The sequence below is a fragment of the Manacus candei genome, unplaced genomic scaffold (assembly GCF_025592945.1).
Source record: "Manacus candei isolate 608988 ecotype Guabito, Panama unplaced genomic scaffold, ASM2559294v1 h1tg000088l, whole genome shotgun sequence".
Lineage (NCBI taxonomy): Eukaryota > Metazoa > Chordata > Aves > Passeriformes > Pipridae > Manacus > Manacus candei.
Window position 1 is genome coordinate 1,958,913 of NW_026138136.1, and position 15,978 is coordinate 1,974,890.

At 38.5% G+C, this 15,978-nt stretch overlaps 1 protein-coding gene across 2 annotated transcripts in view; it reads right to left on the reverse strand.

Annotated features, from left to right (window-relative positions):
• Nucleotides 1-15,978, reverse strand: part of MBP (myelin basic protein) — a 110,804-nt gene that overhangs the window by 94,270 nt on the left and 556 nt on the right. The window lies entirely within an intron of this gene.

The following is a 15,978-nucleotide window of genomic DNA, read 5'->3' on the forward strand; positions in this document are numbered from 1 at the left end:
AGTGGGTTTCCAGACAGCACACAAAGACAGCAAGGAAGTTCCTTCCCTAAAGGTCTTGCAACATAAGCAGACAAAACATGTGACCAGGAGGTAAAGCTTTCTCCCATATTACAGATATAGAACAAAGGCAGAGATAAGTTAAGGATAATACGTAAAAAATTACTTACAGCCCACTTGAGAATCTTTGACAGATATTAGGAAATTAAATCCAGACCTGTCATTCCAAAAACCCGTTCTCAGCTACTACATAATGCTGGGGTGTGTAATCACAACACATGCCTCCTTTCTTATTTTACGAGTGCTTCATGGACGTCAAGTTCTGCCATCAGTTATACAAAATAACACTCCAGCTATGATGACACAGCCAAGCAGCTTCACATGACTTTACACCAAACTCCATGAATATACAACGAGGATATTTCTCTGACATCTTAGGTCTTCATTCAGTTAACTTTGTCTCAGACACGGAAAATGCTAACTATCAGGCTCAAGATTATCACAAGACAGAGTGGAAACCACTGCAACAACCCACTCCCTGCCTTTTTTTTTTTTTTTTTAAACAGCTATAGCAGAAGGTCACTCATACCATGAGATAATAAGCTTGTGATTAGCACCCTCACACAGGATGTGGGAAACCAGGGATCATTTTAGAAGATACTGAAGGGAAAGATCAGTCTGGCTTGATCACAGGATAACTGTGAGTCACCAGTGTGATCTGGCAGGGGAAAATAGATTAAAAAAAAAAAAAAGACAGACTGTATCATGACATTTCCAGTTAAGATAGGGAAGAATTAATGTCATCACACAAGCACTAGCATAACATCAGCTGAATACAAGGTATGATTCCAGTCAGCCGTATTTAACAACATGAATTTTTTACTAGAACAGATGCAAGGATGAGGAGAGCAATAGGAACCTATTATAAAGGGATAAGACCAAAAGCCCCTGACTTGTAAAGCCTAAGCAAAGCAAAGCGAAATGAGTGGTGTTAGGAGAAATACATGCTGCCCACATATAAATCTAAACTGAAAGTCAGAGTATTTCTAAACATCAAAAAAGCAGGACTCTGCTAGAACCAGAGGAGAGTAGAAAACCTAGCTGTGTTCAACACAGAAAGCAAGAGCCTGACCACTGTATTTCAGAGACTTCATGAATGGTGTGGTTCTTACCATGGCAGAACAGCCCCAAATGACACAGGCCACTCCTTTTGCCTGAGGATATTTCAATCCATATTTCTAAACAGTGTACCTGAAGTATGGACAAAGAGGTGGGGAGCAGAGAGGGACTACCTTTTGCTGAACCTGTTCATACACTGACAACTGACTTTAAAAAAGGATAAAATAACCAAACCCCCAAACAAAACAAAATGACAAAACCAGCAATACTCTGGAAAGAGAGGGCAAAAAGGAAATATGACAGTTTTTAGTCAGCTGGGTATAGGACATTGGACAAATAGACTTTATTCTGCACTCTGAGTTCATTGATGAATTCCTATTCACCCATTTTATCCTGTAAGGGATCAGTCTAGAGCATGAGGAAATTGTAACTCTCTCTGCACAGACACACATTTACTGAAGAAAGGGACCATCACTCTTGCTCAACAGCCTCTACCTTTGCAGCCTGCTCCTTGCAGCAGGAAATGCAGGCCTGAACACTCTGAGGAAGAGACAGAGCTGATCTCCATCCCAACTACAGCACAGCAGGGTCTTGGCTAACCAGTTCTTCTGTGAGCACTGGCCCTCAGGAAACAGTTGTGAGACACACAAAGTCCACCTCTGCCCTCCACAGCTCAAGGAAGAGAAAAGGCAGAAAAACACACTTTGTATGGATACTGACTTTCAGTAGCCTTGGCTCATTTGCTGCCTTAGTAATCTGAGACATTTAATTCTCAGCACTAGATAGACTAGCAGCTTCATACAAGGCTCTTCAAGTCTCTTTAATCCCTATTTCCCAAATCATTTACAAACCAACTGGCCTTTTCGTAACATTCCTCCTAAGACTATATTCCAAAATAGTCCTTAAAATCCCCTCCTAAAACACTCGGCAGTAAACATTCCACCATAGAAATGCAATAATGAATAGTATTTCCACAGTCTATGGCTGAAACTTTATGTCACATATACATGTGAAAAATTACATAATGAACTCTTCCAGCAACCTGTTTGTGCATCACATCACTGATTCAATCGATAAAGGTCCTTCTCATCCCACTCCTTAACAGAGTTAAAACCTTTCACAAAATAGATACCAAGCTGCTGGTTTGGCTGAATTACTTCTCACCTCAAACAATACCTCTACCCAGCCTGCTACCATTCAACTCTTAATTCACTTATAGCACTTTCTAACAACAACAACTACAGCACAAGTGCAGCCATTAATACAAGTTACTTTCTGAAGTACAAAGTCCACCACACCCGAATTAAAACCTGTCATTTAACATCTGCATGAGTTATCCATGAGTGAAAACAATAGGTCTCTTATTTAACGTGGCATCGTACTTTAACCAAATTTTATTAAATTGCAAGCAATTAAGTTATACCCCTAGGTTTTAACTAATTTATAACACTTTTTTTAGTGGAGTCCAGGTATTCTAAGTTAGCAGTTATGATTAGTTTGAAATGTTGCAGCTGGAGTCTTTCACGCCCAAATACATTGGTGCAGGCCCACGAACAGTCTCTTTATTTCAACACTGCCCAGCTGTGGTCCATAATATTTAGTCTGTGGCATTTTAAAACCTTAAAACCTTTGTTCTTACAAAGCTAATGCTACTGTTTAATCACTACCTTCTTTTGGTGCATCCACTAACACTAATGCATTTCCATTTATAAGAAAGTATCTATTAGTAAATCCATTCCTGGCTTCGTATTTGAGCATCTGCCAAAAGCAATGTGAATGTCCAAAACAAAAATACAGCAATTCTAGGGGGAAAAAAATGTTTTCCCCATTTATTTTCTTGAAGCACACAATATTCACTCAGAAAAAAACCACCTTGATCAAAAACACGGCTCCACCCCCAAACCACAGGTTTCATAGTATCTGGCAAGGATGTTTAAAAACATAAGCTAAAAGCACTGCAGACTATGTTTAAAGCTAAGCAAAGTGGAAAGCAACTATCACCAGAGCTGGTTTGGGGTTTTTTAACATAGTTGCATGTAAACATTTAATCAGTTTGGATACATCAGAGTTCACTTATATTCACTCAAATTCAATTCGCAATGCACATAAATTTCCCTTATCTTGCCAACTACATCATATGAATAGCCAGTCCTAAAGCACTTTAAAATGACACCAGATATTGGTGGTCTGCTAGAATGGAGAAGGTTTGCAGACCATATCACAAATGCTCTCTCAAACGCCACATGGGGAAAAGGTGTAAGCAGACGATAACAGAATCAGATGCACAGTGATGCCAGGTCCAGTGGGACTGGAACATACAGGAGCTGATGAACAAATGATATCAAAACATAGCACAAACAAGGGCACCTAATAATTTTGGTACCGATTACCATTTTGCTCATTTCAAGTCAAAACATTCCAGCAACACCATTATCTTGCTCATCACTTGCTTACCATTTGCCTACTGCAAGTTGTCCAGATCCAAATGTAATCCAGAAGTTTTCACAAAGGAGTTTTTTTCATGCTCTGCTCCCCAACCTGCCTGATCTTATATTGCAAATACAGAATCTGCAAGCAGAAAGAAATGTCTCTTGGCCAGACACACAGTATGTATGTCCCACAGCAATGCTACTCTGCATTCTGTTCAGTCTGAACTGTAACTTCTTGCCTCAGTTTCCCCCAAACACAACTTTTATTTTCTGCTTCATGTGAACCAACACTATTTTTGTGACTTGTCCACTTCTGGCTCTTTGTTATGAATTTCTCTTAGGAGAGCAATCCCAAGAATCTCTCTAATGAGTTAGTCTTGCTCTTTATGATGGGGGTTGAAGTGAAATAATTTAAGCGCATCTTTTAGTTTCTCATGATAACTTAATTTTTAGGAACTTGAGTGATATCAGACCTCATAAAAATTGGTATTCTGTGTAAAGTCCACTAGATCATAAATGATTAGTGTAAAGTCCACTAAATCATAAATGATTATTATAAAAATATGGTCTCTTAGGACTGGCAATTTTTATTTACAACATGGTTTAAAATCTGTTCAAAGCATAGAGTTCCCAACAAAATACAAATAAGAATAATTTCAAATATTTTTGAATTGCAGCAATCTTTAAATAAAAAAAAAAAACTTAAAATGCTTAAAAAATTATATGATAGTCAACTTATTTAACTTACAGTACAGGAGGAGTTTTTATACAAACAGAATATAATTATAAGTCAACATACTCTAAGTCAATGCCTCTCTCAATCAATAAAAAAAAGAAATCACAAAATGACCCAATATCACAAAAGGACACATACAGAACAACCTTTTTATCTGTTTATTATCTATTTAAAATTAGTATACCAACAAATCTTAATGTCTTAAAATCTTGCATTCATTTGTTCTTATTTATTTGGGTTTTTCTTATTCAAGCAAGCTCACTGAAGACAATTGTATTGGCTTGTATCAGGCAGACACTGCAAAACCAGTTTTTATGCTTGTGTGTGCCAGTATTATTGCTGTAATGCATGACTGATTATGAAATTACTTAATTGCTCTCTTTCCAAAGCCCTGGTTATTTCTCTCAGGTTAAAGTACAGAGCTGGCTGATTTTGAAATACCTTTAATCATTTGTGCATCTTCAAATTTAATATTCTACCAATGTCATATTTGCATGTATAATATTTACTAAACTGAACAAGAAGAAGATGGGATTTTACACTTCATGAGCAAAGCATAAAAACAGTTTCCAAAAATGTGAAAGATACAGACATCAGAGATAAAAGTGAGAACTTATATATCTAAAATTTATCACAGAGGTACCATTTACTATTTACCTTACAGCATCTGACTTTTCCCCCTGCATGCATTTTTCAGCCTCAGTTTAGAAAATGCCAGTGTGATTTTGGGGTACATGTAAAATCAAGTTAAAATACTGACAATGACTTTCCAACTATTATGATTTTTTTTCCTAAAGTACTAAAATCTTACTGCAATTAAACACTATTGGAAGCATTAAAATAATGAGTTAGTTACACATGCCATTCAAACCATTTTATGAAAGCTGTATTTCTGATTAATTCACTGCTGATAGGACTGATACTAGAACATTTCTAAGCTGCACAATGTAACTCTTACCATTGGTTCAGTTGCTGGTCCTGTAGAAATGTTTCATTAAATATATTTATAACTTTACTCGCCAGAGGCTTTTCAGATCCTAAATAACAATGCAGGTAATAAAAATGAATATCTAAATGTACAATTCTGTACAGGACAAAGGACAACTATCATCACATGACAAAATTATTTTGATACATGATGAACTGCACAGAGTAATCATTGTTCGGCGACAACAGAAGTTGGAAAATTAAACATCTGAACCAGTAAAGCATGTGGTGCCAATGATAAGATCTAAGAAACACTGAATTGCCCAATAAGTCATTGTGAATTCAGTATTCAGCATCATACATCAGGTTAAATTTGTTTGCTTCTTACTCCATGCAAATCAAGCAAGTCTCAGTTTTACTGTGGGTCTTATTGCATTTGACAGTTGCTGGTGTTTTCCAAAGACCACCTAAAAACTATGAGTAATAAGGGAATATAAAAATGGTGATTAGCAGAAAAAAGCCACGACATGATTGGAGAAGTTGTAAAAGCAGATTAGGCGTAGCAACAAAACAAAACAAAAAAAGGCAAAAAACTACCAAAAAAAGAAGCTTTAAATGCATATTAGAATACAAATATAGATTTGTATTCTACCCCTCACTGACACCTGCATATGTGTTTCTTGATACTCTCAAGCTAATGGCAAGACTATGGACCTAAATCAATATAAAAGAGAATCCAGGGCAAAGCCCACTGGCTATAAGCACATCACCAATACAATGATCAAACCAATACAACTATTAAACTTACTGTCACTTTTGCTGTCACCTTCTTGTCTTGTAAATTCCTCAAACATACACAAGGAGCAAGAATCACTCTGGAAGCAACATCCTGTTCCTAACAAGCTTGTTCCCCTGGGTCACATGAAGTCCCGACTCATTCACCACCATATTCCCAAGATGCAGGTGCTTCATCCTGTGACCAGCATGCACTCAGTCACCTACAGATGGTTGGACATCAGCTATACTGGTGAGCAGCTCCACCGAAAACAAGTTGGGGGTCCTGGCAAGACATGAATCAGCAATCCACCTGGTAGCAAGGACAGCTAACAGCATTCTAGGCTTTGGCAACAGAAGCACAGCCAGTGACTGAGGGAAGCAATTGTTCTGCTTCGTGCACAGTCCATTACTCTGATGTCTGCACTACTGGGTCTACTTTTGGATCCACACGATGAACTGTTGAGTGAAGCAAGTTCAGTGGAAGGCCACAAAGATGTTTGTCAGCTGGAACACATGCCCTGTGAGGAGAGGCTGTAAGAACTGAGATTTGTTCAGCCTGCAGAAAGCTTTGAAGCACCTAGTATCAAATTTTCAATATCCAAAAGTAAATTATAAAAATTATGAGACCAGGCTTTTCACCAAGTCCATGAGGGCAGAACAATGTCAATCATAACCTGAGAAGTTGTAAATATTTATTAGATAAGGGGGAAATAACACTATGAGGATAATGAAGCAATGGAACAGGTAGCCTGAAACATGGTCAAATCTCTGTCTTGGAGCTTTTAAAGATGCAACTGTTGAGGAATACATTTGGTGCAGGTCGCTCAGGTTGCAAGCTGCAGTGAGAGTTGCAGACTGAGCTCTGGCCTGAGACCAGAGGCCTGGAACTGCCAACCTTTTGCATAACAAAGGGCACAGGGACCTGTGGCCCAGCCAGGTGACTGGACAATCAGAGACACAACAGGAGCCAAGGACTCAGGAGGAAGAGCAAGACATTCATGCACTTAGACTGTGAAGCTATAAAAGTCCAGGTGTCCTTTGTTCAGGGTCCCTTCTTGAAGGCACCAGCTTGAGCTATTTCTGTGTTACTCTACCGTGAATAAATTGTTTTACAGAGTGAGACATCTGAGAGACTGCTATATGAAACCTGGGGTGGAACTGGTAAGGAAACCTGGTCTGATTGTGAGTGTGGTGTGTAGGGAGTCAAGCAGGGCACCTGCCAACTCCCTGGAGTCACCCATTGTGGAGGGGCTTTGGTCCCAGCAGTGAAAGTCTCTGGCATTGGGAGTGTGACTGTCAGAGAGCCTTGTGAATGGTCAGGCTGGGATTGGAGACCCAGGTGGGAGACTGTAGGACACTGCCTTGGAGTCTCCTTTCTCCAAACATCCAACTGCTGGCACCAGGTGAGTTCACATGGGATCTTTGGAGCAGGGAGGAGCCAAAGGGTGACTGTTAAAATTCACTGAGTAGATTCTGTATAAATTAGAATTTTGTGCAGATTTGGTGAAATCATTGGTAGTGGGCTGAGAATGGGTGCACAGCCTGATCAGTGTAAAGCACGCAGAGAGGAGGTGTGGAATCCCTCATCAGGCACAAAGTGGGGGGCTAAAGTCTCTCCTATGACGCAGAAGGGTTTGGAGATCCTTAACACAACTAAACAAAGTACTACCTTGCTTGGTCGGATCTTATGAGTGATGCTGCTGTGAGCAGAAGGATGCACTGGAGACCTCCCTTCTAACCCAAATGAATTTACAAATCTATGTTAGAATCGTATACCTATGTTATGCAGAGCATGCACATTTAGGAAGACAAGAGAAGCTTCAGGCATACTCAAAACATGCTGTACATATGATCTATATACATGCAGTAAATTGAATGCCTTCACTCTTCTGTGAATTGTACTCACTTACGCAGATCAGAAGAATTGTGCCAACAAGGGCCTCATAGAACATGTCCTTCAAAAGCCTCTACAAGGCTACTCGACTCACTGAATCAGAAAGACTGTACAACTTTAACCAGGTTAATCCTAATTCACTTAGAAGCACTGCAGCTATGGGGGGGAAGGCACCAAAACCAGAAGCTAATTATAAATAAGAAAAGACTACACGTACAGCATACACCTCATGGTTGATACAACAGTCCCTAAAGGTAAAATATAAACTCCAGTCAAGAATTCTGAATATGCTGCTACTCAGCATTTTACCACATCACTCCATTAAGACAAGGAACATATTTTGTTGTTGCTATACCTTGCTTGTGGCCTCATTAAGGCCTAATGGTTGGACAAAGTATTACTCACAGGAATGAAACATACAAACCATTTACAATAAAAGACCAATTACATTGCAAAGTTTTCATTATTTCTTTCTCACTTTTTCCAGGGGCACCAAAAAATATTACTTATGGCTACAATTTCAGCCTTCAGTTGGAATCAAATATCTTCCTGTGGTGCTTTCATTAATAAAGCAGGTTGTGGCATTTAGGAATTTTAAGGAGAAACCAACCAACCAAAACAACCCCAAACCTAGTAACCACACCACATACAAAGCTTTTTTACCACAAGAGGAGGAGAAAAATAGAATATTTCACAACCCACTCCATAAGTCAGCCAAAATTTAAGATTAACTCTTCAACATCAACAGTCCTGCATTCAGTTGAAATGTTTCCACTAAAGCAACAACTTTTTCATGTAAGCCTATTATGGGTTATTTCCCACTCGACAAGTGTATCTTTCTGAAAAACAAAAACAAAGCCAAATTATTGCCTACCCTCCAGGTGAACAGTTCTGAGTCAGACTATGCTGATGAAAGCTATTCAGAACCCTATACTCATCTCTTTTCCGTGAGCAAGTAAGGGCAAAGTAATAGTACAGATAAAAGATAACAACAAAAAAAACTAAGCAAGGGAGTTTCTATATGTAGAAGCTACACACTTTAGTAAGAAGTCCCTCAATAGAGTAACTTTCACCATCTGAGGAAAGAATCAAAAAGACGCAACAAGCACCAAAGAACAAATAATTGCAATTGTTTTCCTTTAAGTCAGTCCTAATTATTTGAGCACATATATTAAGGTAAAAAAACAAGTATGGGGAAAAAAATAAACCCCAGTTTTCTTTCTACTTTCATAAAAATAAAAGGAGAGTTAACACCAAGGCTGACTTCAGAAATATAAAAAGGTTCTGCCCATCTTTGCTACCACCAATTCTGTTAATACATGAAGCACTCCAGGCAACCATTTTCAAAACAGTTCACCACTGCATTTTGGTCAGCCTTTCAGACACTGTGATTTCCTTCTTTAAACTAAGCAGTGTAGAGATGAAAATGCGTGGAATGGAATTGCTGACTATTTTTCAGTGACCACTTCACCGAAGACAAAAATTAAAAAGAAATCACTGCGTAACTTGACAGTGATTTTAGTAATTTATGGGATTATGGGGTTTACTCCTATTTTAACTCTCTAGTATGGTGTGAGCTATCAAAACATTACAAATGCAATACAGTAAGGGTCAAAAAGTTTCCTATTATAATGATTATATCATTCTTTATGGATAAAGCTCCAAGCCACTAATCTCTAAAGTTAGTGCTTTTTATTGTTTCATCACTATTTTATCCCATACCACAGAACTACTGAAAACATCAGCCAATTATTTTCCTTCATTTGGTGTCAGCTTTTGCTGTCATAATTTCCCTGTAACAGGTCCTTTATGGGCACAAACTTGCACAGCCGTCCTTCACACACAAAAAAAACCCAGCATATGCGCAAATTCACAATAATTCCTTCTGTATCTTCTTAATACTCAAAGGGACAAGGATATTATTTTATTTTGATCACTATAAGTTCTATCAGATAATATTCCAACGCTACTTTTCATCCAGAAAACTAACAAGATCTGACAAGAGAGTTTAACTAAAGACTCCTGTTTTAAGAGTTAAAAGAGAAGAGTAATCCTGACATCTGGGAAATAATGATGGAGAAAGATAACTGAAAAGCATTACAATACATTACACAACATCATAAAGCAATGTCTTCCTATAACCATGAGACGTTGTGGATTTAACTGCCATCCCAGAAGCTAATGAGTCTCTTCCCAGATGAGCTGAGAGTCTAATATATATATATATTATTAAATATATTAGGTAAAAATGGCAATGAGATATGGGTATGTTGATGACGCTCAGGTTTAGGCACAGATTTGAAGGCCAGAGGACAGTAACGAGTGTCACTGGGATCTGCAGAATTGCTGCATTAAAAACAAAAGGGTAGTGTGTATATTCTAGGTACTAGGTACTCCAGCCTGAGGAATGACCATCTCTACCAATTAACATTACCAACCTGAAGCCACTCTACCTCACTTGAATTTTCTGACTTTCAAATAAGAAGTAGGCTAAGAACAAATGTATTTTCATTTGTGATCCAGAGATTTCAAGTCTTTAGCAGACATCAAGGATAATGCATCATGTAAACATATTAAAAAATACACTACTTGCCTGAATTAATTTTAAGAATATATGTTGGTGTGTATTTGCTTTGATTTTCCTCTACCTCTAACTTTCAAAGCATAATAGAAACTAGATTCCCTCAGTTGTTAACTTAACCAATCTGAAAAGACCTGAATTTAAATATTACCAAATGTTTGAGCATTCCCAAGTGCTTGAAAAGATAAATACTGAGAATTGCAATTATACACTTAAGAAATTTTATAAGTGTTGGAAAGAAACACAAAAGTTAGATTTAAAAAACACTTTTCATTCCAATGTGCAAAACAAACCTAGTACAGCTGATACATTGATCAAAAACTGCTGACATCTTAAAAAAAAATATGTAAAACTATTGTACCTTCAGTCATTGTGTATTTAAAAAAAAACAACAACAACCAAACAACCTCTGATTTGATCAATCTTTTCAGATTCATTACTTTCCTTGTTTCGCCTATTTAAAAGGCCTTCTGAAAGCTTCCGGGGGGGGGGGGGGGATGTAAAATAAAAAGCAATAGTTCAGTAAATATTTAGAAAACTAAATTCCCCACTGAGTTATTTCAAAATCACTTCAGGACAGAAGCAAAAAAAAACTAGTTGGAAATTTCCATGTTATTTCTTGTTCTTCTCTCACGTGCCTTTTGTGTGGGCTTTCCTGGGTTATGTCCAAGATTTACAACTATTCCAAGCAACAGAGCTGGGATTTCACAGTTACTGCAACTGATGCAAGAAGCCTCATAGGAATGATCTCACTCTACATTAACCAAAGAGTTCTCTACTTATTTTTAACGGAGCATTTTAAGAAGCATAAAGCTTCTTTCAGACTATGAAAACCTCAGAACATTAAAATCTGAATACTGTTGTCAGGAACTGCTTAAGTATATGCTATTTAGAAATTCTTTAACCACCTAATAAATGTTCATAATAGATTCTGAATCCTTTAAAGAACATAGTAGTAAGGTGTATGTCAATCTCTACCCAAAAAGTTACACCCAGCGTAATCAACCTTTTACAGAAGGGTCAGTCTTTGCAAACCTCTCGAATAAGAAGATGAGGTGTAGAAAATTCGTAAGAGATTGAGCGATATCTCCTAGACACCAAGAAAAAGTCTTTTAAAAAAACCCAAAGACCAAACTCTGAAAACAGCTGGCAAAGCAAGAAAACATGAGTACCACTTGTTATTTAGAGAAGTTAATGAAATTTTTAATCATAAGCATAACTAGCATCAAAACTATTCGCTACTATACCCAAAAGCCCACGTGACATAAGGATTCAAACAGGATAACATTTGATATATGTGGTGGTTAGACGGAATACATTTCTTCATGTGCTACTAATACAAGAAAACAACCAGAGAAAAGAACACAGAAAGTACATAATGATTGAATGAAATAATTAAGTAAAGAAAATGTAAAACATGTTGTGACATAGCCTTTATTTAATGTCACCAAATATGTAAGATTAGATGCTATCATTGTCTCGCTGGGGGACATCCCTCAATGAACTTTTGTGCAACTCTTTCCAATAATAGCCAATTCTACAATGCTTAGCATAACAAAGAATATTTCGTCTAAATTCTCAAGTTGGCAAAACCCTTGGAGAACTAGATTTCAGTTGTGGCATCTTAATTTGTGGTCTAGTCAGTATTACTATATTGTGCTCCTTCAGCTCAAATGCAGCACTCATGCATTGTCTCATCAGGGTGAGAACAATCTGCCTGCAGAATGATTAGTAGAAGGAGACCCAGAGCTATGACTGAAGGCTACAGTAATACAGCTCTAACGTAATCTCCACCAAACTCAGCCACTGCCTTTGGCAACTGTGTCCAACTTGTTCTTTTCATAGCAATTATCTAATTCAGTCCAAATCTTTGTGTAGAAGGCTGGGTGCCCCAGAAAATGGATAGAAATATGCAAACAAAGTACTGAAGCCTAGTGTTACCTGTCTGAAACTCCAGTTATACAAGTGATTTGAGTACCCAAGCTCTAAAAGCATATATCCTTTTCCTGATTCTTCTTCACTTGGTTGCTAACTTTTTTTTTTTAAATACATATAAATTCAGGCTTCTTCAGAAATTACAATGTCCTGATGATTTTTTCTTGGAAGCACCTAAGAATTCTGGACACCTTTCTGTCTTCAACAGTATTTTAAAGAAACAAGACAAATTCCTGTCTCATAAAAGACTATGAACTGGCTGCATCTAAAAGTTCCTGACTTCATGCTCTTCATCTCTGTTGTCTTTTATTTAAGAGTCCCAACGCAGAAAACGTGAATAACAATTTCAACCTGACATCTTGCCTGAAAGAAAAATTATTCAGGTAATTAAACACCACAGGACTGAGCACTTCACCAATGATCCAGAAGACTCTGCTGTCCTTTAATCCATGAGAGAGTTTACACTTTAAACCTTGTATGCAAGATCAGAATCTTAGACTACAAACTTTCCAGTCTTCTTCCCATTAAACACTGGTTATGCTTTCAGTGTTTTAATAAGAAAATATTAGATTTCATCCACATTAATGTTGATTTCATCAACATTTGACGGTGTTGACTGTCAAAAATTCTTATGTTCTCATGTAAATTAAATCAATTTAGTTCTGAAAGTAAAAATTTGAACCAAATGGCCCAGGTTCTAATATATGAGCACCAATCTTATTTTCATGACTCTCCCTTTTGGCAGGTAAGAAGTTAACAGAAAACATATTTTGAACAATGAACAACATTTACTACTTATGCTTCAAGCAAGAATGAGATGTCTATTTCAGTTTATTTGGTCTTCTCTCCACAGTTTATTATATAAGTGTTTCTTTAGACATAACAATCATGTAGCAGAGTAATTAGAGCCTAAAGTGTTATTATTATATGTTCTATTTGATGAAATAAATAACTGAAGTGGCTATTTCAACCATATGAGTAATTTATATCAAGCACTGAATAAAACCACCACAAAAAGAACACACAAGAAATTTTTGCATACATAATGGTATTGAGACTGAGACAGTTTGCTCTCTTGCTTCATCCTACAATTATTATTCCACTATACCTTCATTTGTAATTCCACACGCCACTATCACTCATCTTCTCAGACTCTCAGAACTGGAAGGAACTGGATGCATGTTCCAACTACACTATCAATTCATGGGGTGACCAATGTCAAGTCATGGTTGTTGCCATGCCTTGAAAACAGATATAATCCTCTCTGCATGCGCAGGATACTTTGAGTCAGTGATTTCCAGTATACTGACAAGCTTGTCTTTAAAGAGGATGTAAGGCCTTAGCTAACTAGAAATCTAGGTATCATATGGAAGCTGACCTTATGAGAAATAAATCCCAATTCAAGAACACGTTTGTCATAAAAATTTTCACAAACACCCAAAATTAAGCAACTAAAAATATGAAACTATTTTTAAGTTATATGCTGTAATTTCTATCATCATGGGTCTGACCTAAAATTTATCACCACAATAGTGACAATAGTGACTGTAACCTTATTCATATCACCTATCATGATAGAATAGTGGCTTGGAAAGTCTGTGAACACTCTTCAGCAGTACAGCATGGCATAAACCCAATTTCTGCTCTTAATTCTCTACTTATTATGAATACAATGAAGTTGACAATACATTTTATTAATGGCTTTCTCCCAACTCAGTGAAAATGAATTCGAATCTATTTTGTTAGGATACATTAGAAGAGTGTGGCACTCTTTGCCCTTTTCTTTACATTATAAATACCAAACTTTATTTTAAATGCATTATCTCAGAGCCTAATGCATGAACACTGCTTGGAAAATTAATATTCATCAATATAACTCCTCTCCATAGGCCTTTGCAATCAAGAAATTGCTCTCTGACCATCTTATCAGTGACAAATAATGTCTGTAGAATGCTTCATCTCACCATCTATTTCCTCAGAGACTAAAAGTCTACATGTTTTCAGACACTACTGTATAAGATCAAAGAATATACAACACAAAAAACTTTGCGTCTGTCAAGCACAAAGGCAACACTTCTACCAAAGGGAATCCTTGAGCCACAGTTGCCCGCAGAGCATATTCTAAGGAAGCATCACTGCAAGCTTTCCCTATCCTGATCCTCTCTAGGCACTTACCAGTAGAAACTTTGGTATAACCTGGTATGGCATTTATAATGTTCTTATAGGTGTTCTTTAGAATCATTCAGAAGGCAATCTGCAACAGAGTTGATCTAAAACACAAGTATTTAATCCGTGATGCTTGAGAGCTTTGACAGACTCATACCAGTTATTACTAACTGCTCTAAGATCATTTAAAGATTTTAGAGAACTGCTTCCTACTTGATTGCCAACAGTAATCAAATCATTAACAAAATCCAAGACTGTTCTCTTACTCTGTTATTATTTACCTTGACTGACAGGGTAATCATCCAGCCAGGTATTTCAAGCCTTTATACACAATTACCCACAATTTACAGGTTAACTTGTCTGTATCTGTGAACTAGCAGCACTCCATAGACACAAAACTATATTAGTCTCAGGACTTCATAAAATAATTTATGGATATAACAGAAATAAAACAGTGCTGTCACTCCTAATCATCTGACTCAATTTTGGATCCACTGAAAAGGGGGAAAACTTCAGTTTCTCCACAAGAAAGCCTTTCCCCAGTTTCTTCATATTATTTTAATCAACTTTACTCCAAATGTAGCATCTGATATATTGTAGCACAAAGGCGGAGCACACAGGAAACACTATCACGATGGACCTACTTAAAAATACATGTTTACATTCTCTCCAAGGCAAACCGTGCAGCGATTTTTTAAGAAGCCCCCACAAGCGTACGAAGACACTTAAACTGCAGCCTTTGCTATCGCCACAGCTCATCACAGACAGAGTTATTTTAAACACCGTCAAACCCCCCACAGCAACCGCATAGCCCCTGCACAGCCGGTGACACGCATCAGAAGCACGGCAGCCCCGAGCCGACCCGAGCCGAGCCGAGGCGGGCGGAGAAGGTGGCGGGCCGCGGGGGCGCCGACAGGAGCGTCCCAGAGGCTCCTCGCAGCCGCCGCAGCCCGGTCCAAGCCTTCCTCACAGAAACTTCAAGGAAATCCCTGCAAGAGCCGGTGAGTGCCCAGCCGCGGAGCGGGGCAGCCGGTGGGATCGCGGCGGGGGCAGCACCTGCCCCGCTCCTCAGCTCACCGCCAGCGCCCGTCGTGAGGCTCGACCCCACGAGACAAAAAAAAAAAAAAAAAAAAAAAAAAAAAAGAAGTTGGCCGTTTCTGTTTAAGGCTTTGCGATGTGAAACCGGAAGCCCAAGGTAGTGACTGATTGCAGGCCTCCTGCCCCGCTCCCCGCGCGGTTATGTAAGGCACAGCCGCCCCGACGGAGGGCGAGCCCCGCGCCCGTCGGCCCCGCGGCGAGGCGAGGACGAGACACCTCCGCGGGGCCGGGCCGGGCAGCTGCCCAGCTCTCCCGCCGATCGCCCCGAGCACCGCTCTCCCTGTCCGCAAGTACCTGTTCCGCGAGCAGAATCCCTCCC